We start from the raw sequence: 11190 nt of genomic DNA, 5'->3' as shown, positions 1-11190 counted from the left end.
TATTTTGCCATACGTTCAGGTAAATAAAATGAAATTATTTCAGGGAAATAATTTTAATTTTACTGTTTGATTTGTACATGAAACAACAGCCATATTCATTGTATTGCCTATGAAAATCCATAGGTATGATTATATCCATATACCACGTGATACATGATGGTTTATATCCAAAATAAAGTCAAGGTGTTCATCCCTGCCTTATTAAAACCTACACAATTAATATCATTCAAACCAGCCCTCTGCCACACTCTGCAACTATTTGTATTTTAATGTGCCATATGTCTCTACACAAATATATATATATATAAAACATATACATAATTGTAGGCAGCAGGTGCCAGGACTTGCCGGGTGATGGGCCCGGACGGTGCTCGCCGCACCTGGGCCAGCCCCAACTGGGCACAGGCGGGGCGAGCACCGTCCGGGCCCATCACCCGGCAAGTCCTGGCACCTGCTGCCTACACATAATTATATAAATGTGAAGCACACATGTTATGTGAGGTGTATTATATATAATTAATAGAAATATAATAGAACATATATATATGTGATCCCACCTTGGTAAGCTCTTAATGTAACATCAAAGTAAACCAGAATCTGAGGGCACTGGAACCCAAACACCTCCCATCACTGACCAAGCCCTACAAGAGAGCAGGTGTCCACTGGTGTTCCTGAAATCACTGTGATCCGAGTACAGCAAGTGAAACTCTCTGGTGGATTCTGGATGATTCTGATGAAGGTTAACCCCTTCATTTTTTAACTGATGTCCATCACCCCATGCAAAACGTCAATGACTGACATCGACAAAAGCTCTGGACATCTCTCAGTGGCAAATACTTCAGGAGGAAATTAAAAAGAATAAATCCAATAAGAGCAAAGATGTGATGTGCTACGATTAGAGCTAATCAACTCTAATCTCTCCTGCACTGAGGGAATTGTGATGGCAGTTTCTCTTTGATAATCACTTATTCCATCCTGCATTGTAGTGGTAAAGGCCAGAAAAATAGTGCTGAATTTGCTGCTGGTTGTCAGCCTTCAGAATGATATACAAAAATGAAAGCATATGATTTGGGTTTGTGGTTTTGTGGAACCAGGCATTTTTCATTTGGGAAGCATTAACTCTAAACCAGCTGCTGATGTCAGGGTCAGCCCCGTTCAGCCACAGGCTTGCTTCCTTTTCTTGGAGACCTGGCTCTGTGTTTCCTTAGCAAAGTGTGATGTGTGATGTCTTCAAAATTACTATCCATCTACATGCATGAGCAAAGAAAAACTAATACTCTAAAAAATTAAAACATCACAACGTCAAGAAAATAAGCATGCATTCCACCCCGTGAAGGCTATGTCTTTAGATATAACAAACTTCTGTGAACAGTGTCAGGCAACCCTATAATCCATGAGCAATCTTGCTGTGTTAGAGCATTAAATACTTTTGGTGTATGCCAGATCTGATGTGTTTACATGGTGTTACCTGGTGATAGAGTTCAGGAGCAGCCAGCACGTTCACATCCATGTTGAGGTCACTGTGATGACTTACAAAGGGTTTTGCTGCCGTGCCTGCCAGTCTCATACTCATGGGAGTCTCCACCTTTCAAATGGCAGACATTTTATGACTTTCTAAAAACTTCATTTTATTAAGTCTTGGAGCCCCAGGAAAAGTTCTTGTCTCTAATTCAAGGGTCATTTATCTCTGCCCTGGGAATAAGAGGTGGTTTGCTGGAGGGAAACTGCAGGCTAATCTTGCAGACCTCTGTGTACCAGACATATTCTTCAGGCCATGTTTTCTGCAGCAACTCCATGCAGATCTCACTGGGATTTTCAAGACAAGAAATAACATGGGTATTTTTGGAATTGTCCACACATCACTGCCAGAATGCACAGGTTTATATGGGAAGCACACTTTGACACTGAAATAATTTACTAAGCAGAAATAAGGATCTGTCATTAATATTACAGGTACATTCTGCATCACACACTTTCTGCATCACATAAACCAATAATGAGCACAGGGTTAGGACTTAAGAAATACTGATTATAAAGTAAATGCTGCCACCTATCCCTTCTGTGGAAGGCCTAGGGTGGGTATTTTTGTCTTTCTCTGTGCTCTAATAATCACCTCACCCGGGCAAGTGTTGTGAGATTCAGGTAACAAGCTGAAGCTGCAGAAAGCCTGGGCAGGCAGGTAGGAGCCCTCAAAACAAATCAAGGTATTTCCTGAGAAACCCATAGGAATGAGTTCTCAGAAACTCTTGAGCTCATTTCTTAAACTTATTTATAGTCAGGTACTCAAAAGCATTTTTTCCAGGAAGAAGATTTCAGCACTTTTGCCTGTGAAAGTGATGAATAAATAAATGATTACATAATATGTCATGTCACAGTAAAAAGCACGCACTGTATCAACCTTTATCTCAGGCCATACCACAAGAAATCCCTGATTTTACAGGAAACTTCGTAGGAAACATAATATTTGTGCTGATAATGAAGGGCCAAAATGTCCACTTGCCCAACTCCAGTTTTCCTGGACATCCCATGTTCCTGTGCTTCAGTTAATCTTTGGTTTAGTGAAAGAAATTCAGACTTGAAAAAGATGTGACAAGAAGCAAAAACTTACTTCTAAACTCAGCTTAGAAAAAATAGAGCAAATCAAAGAGTTTTATGCATAACAGAACAAGACACACTGCTCAGGGACAGCATGAACTTCTTCGTGCATATAAAGAATAAAAAACATTTCTCTGAGCTGGGTGCTCTTTCTTCTGATGTGAACAGGAGCTGTAAGCACTGAATGCTGAGTGGGAGCACACACCTCACTCCACAATATAATGGGTTGCATGACTAATAGCAATTAAAAGCCACCAGACTGCCACCTATTATAAGTGACAATGCAAAATGTGATCAGGAAGATCATTTTAAGTCATCATTGTGTGGTACTGCGGGGTTTTCTTTTTTGTCTTTTTTATAGCTTAACCCCTCAGAAAGGTTTATTATTTAAGTCAGCAGGTCTGGATGGGGAGGAACTAGTGAGGCTGGAGCTCAGGTCCTCATCTCCAGGGACAGGCTGCCTGGGGGCACCAGTCCCCCCTTATAAGCACAACTGCCCTGGGTGAGAGGGAGAAAGCAAAAGCAGGTCTGGAAACAAGATCAAGCTGAACATAGGTGTGTTATCTCACATTGCAAGTAGTCTAACATGTGGCTTGGTCGAGATTCTGCTCCCCCCTCAGCTTGCTTTTAGAGGGTATTGTGAAACATTTGCAAAGAGAAAACATTCTCAAAGAGAAATTTGCAGGCTTGTGTCTCACACATGCCCCTCATAGACCTTGATCTACAGCTGTTTCAGCTCCAGCGTTATGCAGAGGATCTCTGCGCAGGACCTGCTGCCTCTCCTGACAGCCTGTGCTTCCAAACTACCCAGCACATCACAGCAGAAAGCTGAGAAAAACCCGCAAATTCAAGTGTGTTGTCATTAAGAGAATTATTTTGTCAGAGTGAACAAATACATGGGAACAATAAAGGAATAATTTGCCCATCCATAGTTCTCAAGAAAAAAGGATGGCAGTAACTGATGAATTTCACTTCACTGTAAATAATAAGTCCAGACACGTCATACCTGGTTCACACTGAACATTTTAAACTTTTGTGGAAATAAGTAGGAGGTCTTATAACTTCAAATATAAGTCAATGCTTGATTTTTTTACATTATTTCATGGCTGTGAATAGTAACTGAGCTTTCTAGGAATTTTCATAATAAATTCTTACTGATTGTGGAAAAAAGCTGTGAAGATTAGAGCAGCTCTTGATTCTTCTCACTCGACAAAAATCACATGCTGCAGAACAGATTGAGCCTTCCTAACACTGAAATAGGAACTTTATATGGAGAAAACAAATTGTATCATCTTAAGCCCATTCACCTGGGTTTTTTTATCTCCCTACAGCATTCTTTCTACAATCTCTCCAGATTTCAGAAAACAGTAACTACCTTCAGTTAAGTCTCATATCTTCAAAGAATGCACACTCTCGGCTTTTGCCATAATTTGTATTTTAGCACCACCTTCCTAGACACCAAAGAATGACAGCTTTGCACTACCAGCTCTTTTGCCTTGAACAAAAGCAGGGAAAAAGGAAAGTACAAAGAAGGGTGGTTATTTCCCAATCTGTTTTAATTATCTGATGTTTTTAGAAATGAGATGGAGCTCCCCACCCTCAGTAATTTGTTAGACTTCATAAGTTTTTAGAAGCTATCACACAGACTACTGATTCCTGTAGCACTTCAGTTATGGCAGCTTTAATAATTGCTGTGGATCTGTGCTGTCATGGTTTCAGGGTCATTGACCTATGGTTCCAAGGCATAAAAACTGAAGTTTCAAATGCAAATTGTAGTTTATACTGAATATAGCTTATTTTCATATTAAAGAGGAGATTGTGAGCCCTTACTCAGAACATAATACTTGTGTTCAACATTCTAAGCAATAGGTTTCAGCCTATTTTCTACACTTAATCATAAACAACTGTTATGGAAAGACTTTCAATGATTCCTTGAAAAATAACCAGAACTGTCAACCATAGTGGCCAGCCTCATAGTTCACAATTTAAGTATTTTCTTCTATAATGATTCAGTGATAAAAAAAACAGTAAAGGTGGCATAGGGGTATCAGACTTGCATTAATATAAAAAAACAAGCCCCTAAGAAAATCCAAGTGAAGCATCTACATTTTTTTTCAAACCATTCTTCAGTTCTCCCTTTCTGCTTGTTCCCCAGCATGCCCTCACTTGCATGGGGTATGTCCAGGATCAGCTAACCAAAAATAAGCTTAATCACAAAATTACCTTACAGTCACCCTCTGCAAAACCTCCTTCTAGGCTGAGCTCCTTATCTTGTGACCCAGAAGCTGCATATACCCCCCATGACATGACCTGCTTAAAGAAGTCTCACATGTTGATACTTCAGAAAAACAGGAGGTCTGTGTACTTTTGCTTGTCTTGGTTCTTCAGTGCTCTATCAGGGTTTCATAGGAAGTGCTCCCCAAGATGTGGTCACAAAATTCTGGGTGTCAGTCCTGCCTGTGTTTCTCAGGACAGCCCAGCAGCTGAGCTGCTCACTGCCATGTTGGGTGCTGAAGCTGCATCCCCTCTTAAGACTTTTCTTCCCTCTCTGTCTGTAAAATTATTCTCCACCTAGAAAAAGCTTTTAATATGGGGGAAACCTCATGAGCAATTTGTGTCTTGGTTTCTTTGCCTGTGTAATTACTCAAGTGTAATCTGACTGTGAACATAAAGCAACTCCTCATTTTATGTGTCTTTGAGGGAAGAAAAAAAATTATTAATATTGCATATTAAGCAACCATTGCACTTTCCCTGCTAGGTTGCCACCCTTCTACTGCATATTTAATTTCCCAAAATCAGAATCCCTGTGGCAGCTGACAGTTGTTTTAGTTATAGCAGTGAGGTAAGGAATTGACACATTGACCTCTACTGACCCTGGGCAAAAACACAGACAGAAAATGATAAGTGAGAAGAAAGAAGCTGTAGGTGTCAGCCTTTAAAATCTTCCCCGGACTCGACATGTGAATTAGGTTTGGCTTCTGTTGGCAGCCTGATGGAAACACATGTGGAAGAGTCTTTTAGGGTGAATTAGTTTAATTTCTTTATACCTTTGTGTGGACATTCTCATTCAGTATTACAAAATCTAAAGGAAATTTTATTTCATTTACTTAATTTTCAAGAAGAACTAAAGCAGATTGAATTAAGGACACTGTAATTCTGGCTAGACAATGTCCACATAATACTGTGTAATTCAGTTTAATTCATACCATTCCAGCTCACATCTTTAGTTTGTCTGGATTTGGGCAGCCTCTGATTTCTCTCTGTAAAACATTAACACTGGAGTTCGGCCAGCAGGTATCTTGGGACTGTTAATACTGAACAGCAAGCCCTTTACAGCTCTGGTCCATCAAAATCCACACTCCTGGAAAGTGCAGCCTGTGGAGCAGGCAGCTGTCCTGGGAAGATAGTTATTCTCCATCACCTTCAGCATTGCTGGCAGTGCCAGAGGCCACAGCCTGGTGGTCCACACAAATGGTAAAGCAGCACACAGGGACTTTTGGGCCTTGTGAAAATGGGGGCTGGAGAAAGGTCTGTGGGATGCCCACAAGCCAAAGTTATGGACTCTGTCACTTTGATTTAATGCTGTTCATCAGTGTAATCCATCTTGAACAACTGATAAGTAAATCAAAATATTGTGGGCAATAAGATATTTCTAACTCAAGTGTTCTGGCCTGGTGAAGACATTTGTTTGCCAAGCAGCTTTTCATCTGTCAGATGAGTGAACTTTGCAAATAGCCCCCTGAGCATGGTATTTGCATGAAAATAGTGTCATTAAGGATACTCTCTTTGTCTTCCAGCTGCTGCACTTCAAATTTGACACCGTTGCTTTGTTGTTAGAAATTTGAACAGAAGGAAGGGCACACAGTGAGAACAGAAGGCACACAGTGTTAGCAATTACTATTTGATGAATACAAAGCCATAGAACCAACCATAAAACCTAGAAAAGTCCTGCTTACAGTTAACAACTCAGAATTAAATTGTACACAACGAGCATCTGTTTTCAGTCAATTGCCCCCCACACTCCTTCACCAAAAGCTCCAGCCAAGGTAGTTTGCCCATTTCTGGCTGAACAAAAAAAAAAAAAAAAAAAAGTGTCCATTTCTCCTATGTAAAATACCTGGTGTAAAATACCAGCTATATAGCTGGTGTAAAATACCAAGGCTTTTCTGGCAGCTCCAGCAACTTCTGCTTTGAAGCAGGGATTTTGCATTTGTATGCAGATAGGCTGCAGAAACATGAGCTTTTATTCCTATGAAAATCCAGGCAAACTTTGCCAATACACCAAAAAGTGACAACAACACTTGTTTGCCTCCCACAAGCCAACACATTCCGCCTGTGTTTTTTCCCCAGTAACAGCCCCTGGAAGCCTTTCCTAGATCCTGGCACCATCAACAAACACAGGCACCCCATGGTGACCATGCCCCACCCTGCCCTATCCATGCAGATATCCTGCTAGGCAGTGGGAAATCCCTCAGAGCCTTAGGGATTTTTTTTTTTTTTTTTTTTGCTCAGCACCCTTCCCTTTCCTCCAGGTTTTATGGCAAGCTACAGGGAATAGCTTTTTTTGAAAACTTTTTGTCATATTTTTAAAAGGTAGCTTCTTGTTTATTCTTGACTGAAACTTTTCTGTATGGTGATGGATCCTTGCATCTTTCACACTTGGGAAGATGGAGCCAGCTGAGCAGCTTAGTGCCAAATTGGAGATGTGCAGCTGCAAAATCCACTCAGCAGACCCAACACAGCTGCCACGGGGAGCCTGGGGCCTCTAGTTGGGCACCCAAGAGTTGAATTCTGATTAAAGCAGAGCTGTGAGATTCTATTAGAGAAGAATATCACTGACTAAGACAAACAAATAAACAAACAAAACAAAACCAAACAAAACCCCAAAAGCATCCTGGACTGGCAGATCTTCACATGTGGTTTAATTGCCCAGCCCACCTCACCCTGGTGAGGGGTGGGTTCTTCAGCCACCATTCCCTAGTTACACCCACTGACATTCAGAAGCCCTTAGGTTTTCCCTACCATCATAGAACAGCTGATAAGCAGAGGCCAGAGCAAAGGTCTGTAGCAATGGAACAGGATTCTTTTCCTGAGGCATTTAGCATCAACCCTTATGGAATGCTTGCAACCTCCCATGCACTACTAGCAACAAAAAAAATTGAAAAAATTACCAAGTTGTCTTAGGTCACCTGTATACACAGTTTAACTCATACAAATTGTGTTCTGCAAGTACCCTGGGAAGGACGCTACCAGGAGACAGCAGTGAGGACCCACTGGAATCCATCATCTCTTTTCTTGAAATGCTTGGGTCAAAAGAGGATTTATTTCTGTGGCCTAAAGACTGAAACTCCTTAGTTTTAAGCCCAGCTCAGACTCCTTAAATCCACTCTGATGCCTTTAACAAGTCTCTTTTTTCATTTCAGAGTTCCCAATGTGGTAACTGGATTAACTGGTATTTACACAGAGCTTTGTGATGGGAAATCTTGGTAAAATGTGTTTTGTAGATTTAGCACTGTTCTGACTATAGATTAAAAAAATAGAAGTATGAAGTTATTTAAGGGTTCTCATGCAGCAAAATGTCTATGAGCATATTTAAGGATTTGGGTTGAGAACTCCACTAATTTCAAGCCTGACTTTAGTGATTTCTTACAAAAAATGAACAGTTTTCTGTGTCAGCATGCATGCCAGATTTCAATACTCTTTTATTTAAAAGTGTAAGTAAATTAAGTTCTTGTCAGACATCTGTAAATCCTACTGTATCTGTCTTGTTTTGCATAAATAATTCGTAAATGTATATTAGAAAATTATAAATGTTCAGAGGCAAGTGCCTCTTCTACATCCTTGAAGAAAAATTGGGAATGAAAGTGTCTGTAATTGTTTAGAACAGATGGTAGAGCAATAGAAGTGCTGAACAGCTATAAAGCAAGCATCAGAAAATTACATCCATCAGAGAGGAGTCAGTAGCAGTGAGATACAAAAATACAAATATTAGACAGAGATTACTTAAGAGTAAAGAACGAGTCTTTTTATCCCGCTTGTCATATTCTGTCAGCCTCTATGTCTTTTTAGTTCTCCTGATGCCAGTCCACAATTGAGCAGTGAACAAAAAGGAGAAATAATTGCTTTACTGGAAATATATCCACCATATGCAGCATTTGTCCCTCATGAGCAGCAGCTTTGTGTGCTACATGTATTACTGATTTCTTCACTCACCAGTGCTGAAAACAGTGAATGTTTTTCACTGTAAATTCAAAATATCCTACTCCACACATCCTGAGAAACTGGTTTTCCCACTCTTTGTCTTCTGCTCTGACTTGTCCTATTACCATTTCCATGAAGAACTGGAAGGAGTGAGATTTCCCCACACTTTTAAACTTTTCTGTTATCTATGGTTTGAGAATCTCTCATTATCTCCTGTTATCTGCTTAGCCCCAGGCTTTGAAAGTGTCCATAGAGCTCCTAGTTCTAGCCTCATCTACTGCAGAAATCCATGTGTTTTGCTAGGTATTTCTGCCTTATTTCTCTCTTCAAGTTCTCTCTTCGAGTTCCTCATGATCCAACTAAGAACCCTTATTCAGCTGTTTCAGTGAAAACTCAAAAAAGAAGATTCTTCATAAGGAATAAATGTTATGTTTTCAAGGACATTTATAGATTAAGACTTTGAAAAAATATTACACTTTTAAGAAAATGGATATTAGCAACCATAACTTTTATCAAGGGATGGGTTTGATTTGTCACAACCAAACCATGATGCTAACACCACCTATTCACAAACTGTGAATCAGGCCTCTTGAAAAACATTTTTTATCCTTTTATTGTCTTTATATTTCTCCCTAGGCGCTGAATTAAATTTTGATATGCTCTGATTTTGATCACAGTTACAGAACCTACAAAACTGTAAACTAAAAATCTTGCATAAATCACTTGACTCCAGAAGCTGAAGATTTATGCACATCTCCTCAAAAAGAACTGCAATTTTAGTAGCACTGCAAGTAAAACAAAAAGGAAAGGAAAACTCATTTTTATGACCAAATTTTTATAAAAATCAAGGAGTGGAAAAGAAAATAAAGTAGAAACAATAGATTAGATATTTCAAATCTTTGTTTTTAAAATAAGAACACTTCGTGGACAAGGTGAAGGCTATTTATTTTTGAAAGTATAATTCAATTGTTTAATCTTTACTGTTTGGTTCCAGTGAGTGTGCTTAATGACATATCTTGGCCTTGGAATGGGTGTCTTTGAGGTGGCACAAAGCAATTAAAATCATATGGCAACTCTAAAAGTGGAGCTAAGCTGCTTTCTTATAGAAGTACAGAAAGCTTCTAAGTTCCTTTCTTCCCTAGAAATTGAAAATTCTCTTTTTCTTTGATGTTTTCTTTAGAATTTATGACATGCAGAAAGTTGCTTGAAGTTTATTGACAGCAGGAAGATTCACATCAACTGACTACACAGTGATGCCTGCTACCTCAGATCTGCTGATGCTCCATTTTCTTTGGTATTCATCACTAGCTCAAAAATCAGACCCATGAATTATGTCTTTGCTTTGAAATTGTTTTATGGTTATCTAATGCTTCACACTGCACCTCCGTGTTGCAGTGATAGGCATTTTATTTTGAACAAAAAATAGATGAAAGGTAGCTGGAAATGCAGGTTTGGTTTTGTTGGCTATTTTTTTTTTTCTGAACCAGACCAGTATTATTTTTCTTTATTCATGTTCTAGCATTTTAAAATGATCTTTACAAAAAGCAGGAATAGGTTTTCATAGTGCTTTTGTTTGCAACATGCCTCACTTTTTACATAGCTACAGTTACATGCAGCTCCCAAAACAAGAGTGACAGGTTTCCAAGCTTTTCTTGATAACCAGCAGACTTGGCTAGACCTTCAGTAGTTTCTTTTCCATGCTGTATACCAACAAACTATACCTCATACCCAACTCACATAGCTCCTAAGAGGCTGATGTCAGCATTGGCTAAAGCCAAATTACTGAAAAGCTTTTTATACATGAACAGAAAACAAATTCAGCACAAATCTTCCATTATAACTGAGATGAACATAGTGACCAAGGGGCTGTAGCAAGCATAGGAATGAGCTGTTTAAAACTGGATTGGCCTAGCAGTTTCTGAGAACTGAAGAAATGCCTTTCAAAGCCCATGGGTAGCACCTTCGAGGCAGTAAGTCAATGGCAAAAATGCTGCAGGCTTGGCTGCCCCACCTCTGCCTGGATGGTTGGATATCCCCAGATATCCAACTGCAGAATTGCCTGGAAGGTCAGCTGAAGAAAGAATTTGAAATAGCTGCATTGGCACAGCTGCAAACATGCTAATTAAAATGTGTTGCATGGCACAGTAATCATCAAGAATGTACACAAGAAAACATAGTAACTATGGAGAGATTATAATTTATCTTTCTTTGTCAGGTGGCCATTAAAGTAGAAGAAGACTATTAGTTCTTTTTTTTACTGTAGATGCAAAATTGGTGTTTCATGGCAAAATTTGAGAGAAATTGCACATTGGTTTACATGACCTGAATTATATACTGAATGTACAACCTGCAGTATTTCTTAATGCAATTCTTAATCAGTTGGGAGAAAATGTT

At 39.4% G+C, this 11190-nt stretch overlaps 1 long non-coding RNA gene across 1 annotated transcript; it reads left to right on the top strand.

The window, feature by feature from the left end:
• The first annotated feature begins 7987 nt into the window (after window positions 1-7987).
• Window positions 7988-10144, top strand: LOC139793019 (uncharacterized). The gene is made up of 2 exons (XR_011724464.1): window positions 7988-8081; window positions 9977-10144. It is a non-coding gene; the product is annotated as an uncharacterized lncRNA (long non-coding RNA).
• Window positions 10145-11190: the final 1046 nt, after the last annotated feature.

This window comes from Heliangelus exortis, chromosome 2, assembly GCF_036169615.1.
Source record: "Heliangelus exortis chromosome 2, bHelExo1.hap1, whole genome shotgun sequence".
Classification (NCBI taxonomy): domain Eukaryota; kingdom Metazoa; phylum Chordata; class Aves; order Apodiformes; family Trochilidae; genus Heliangelus; species Heliangelus exortis.
Note: the sequence above shows the minus strand (reverse complement) of the source record. Positions and strands in the feature narration are given on the sequence as shown.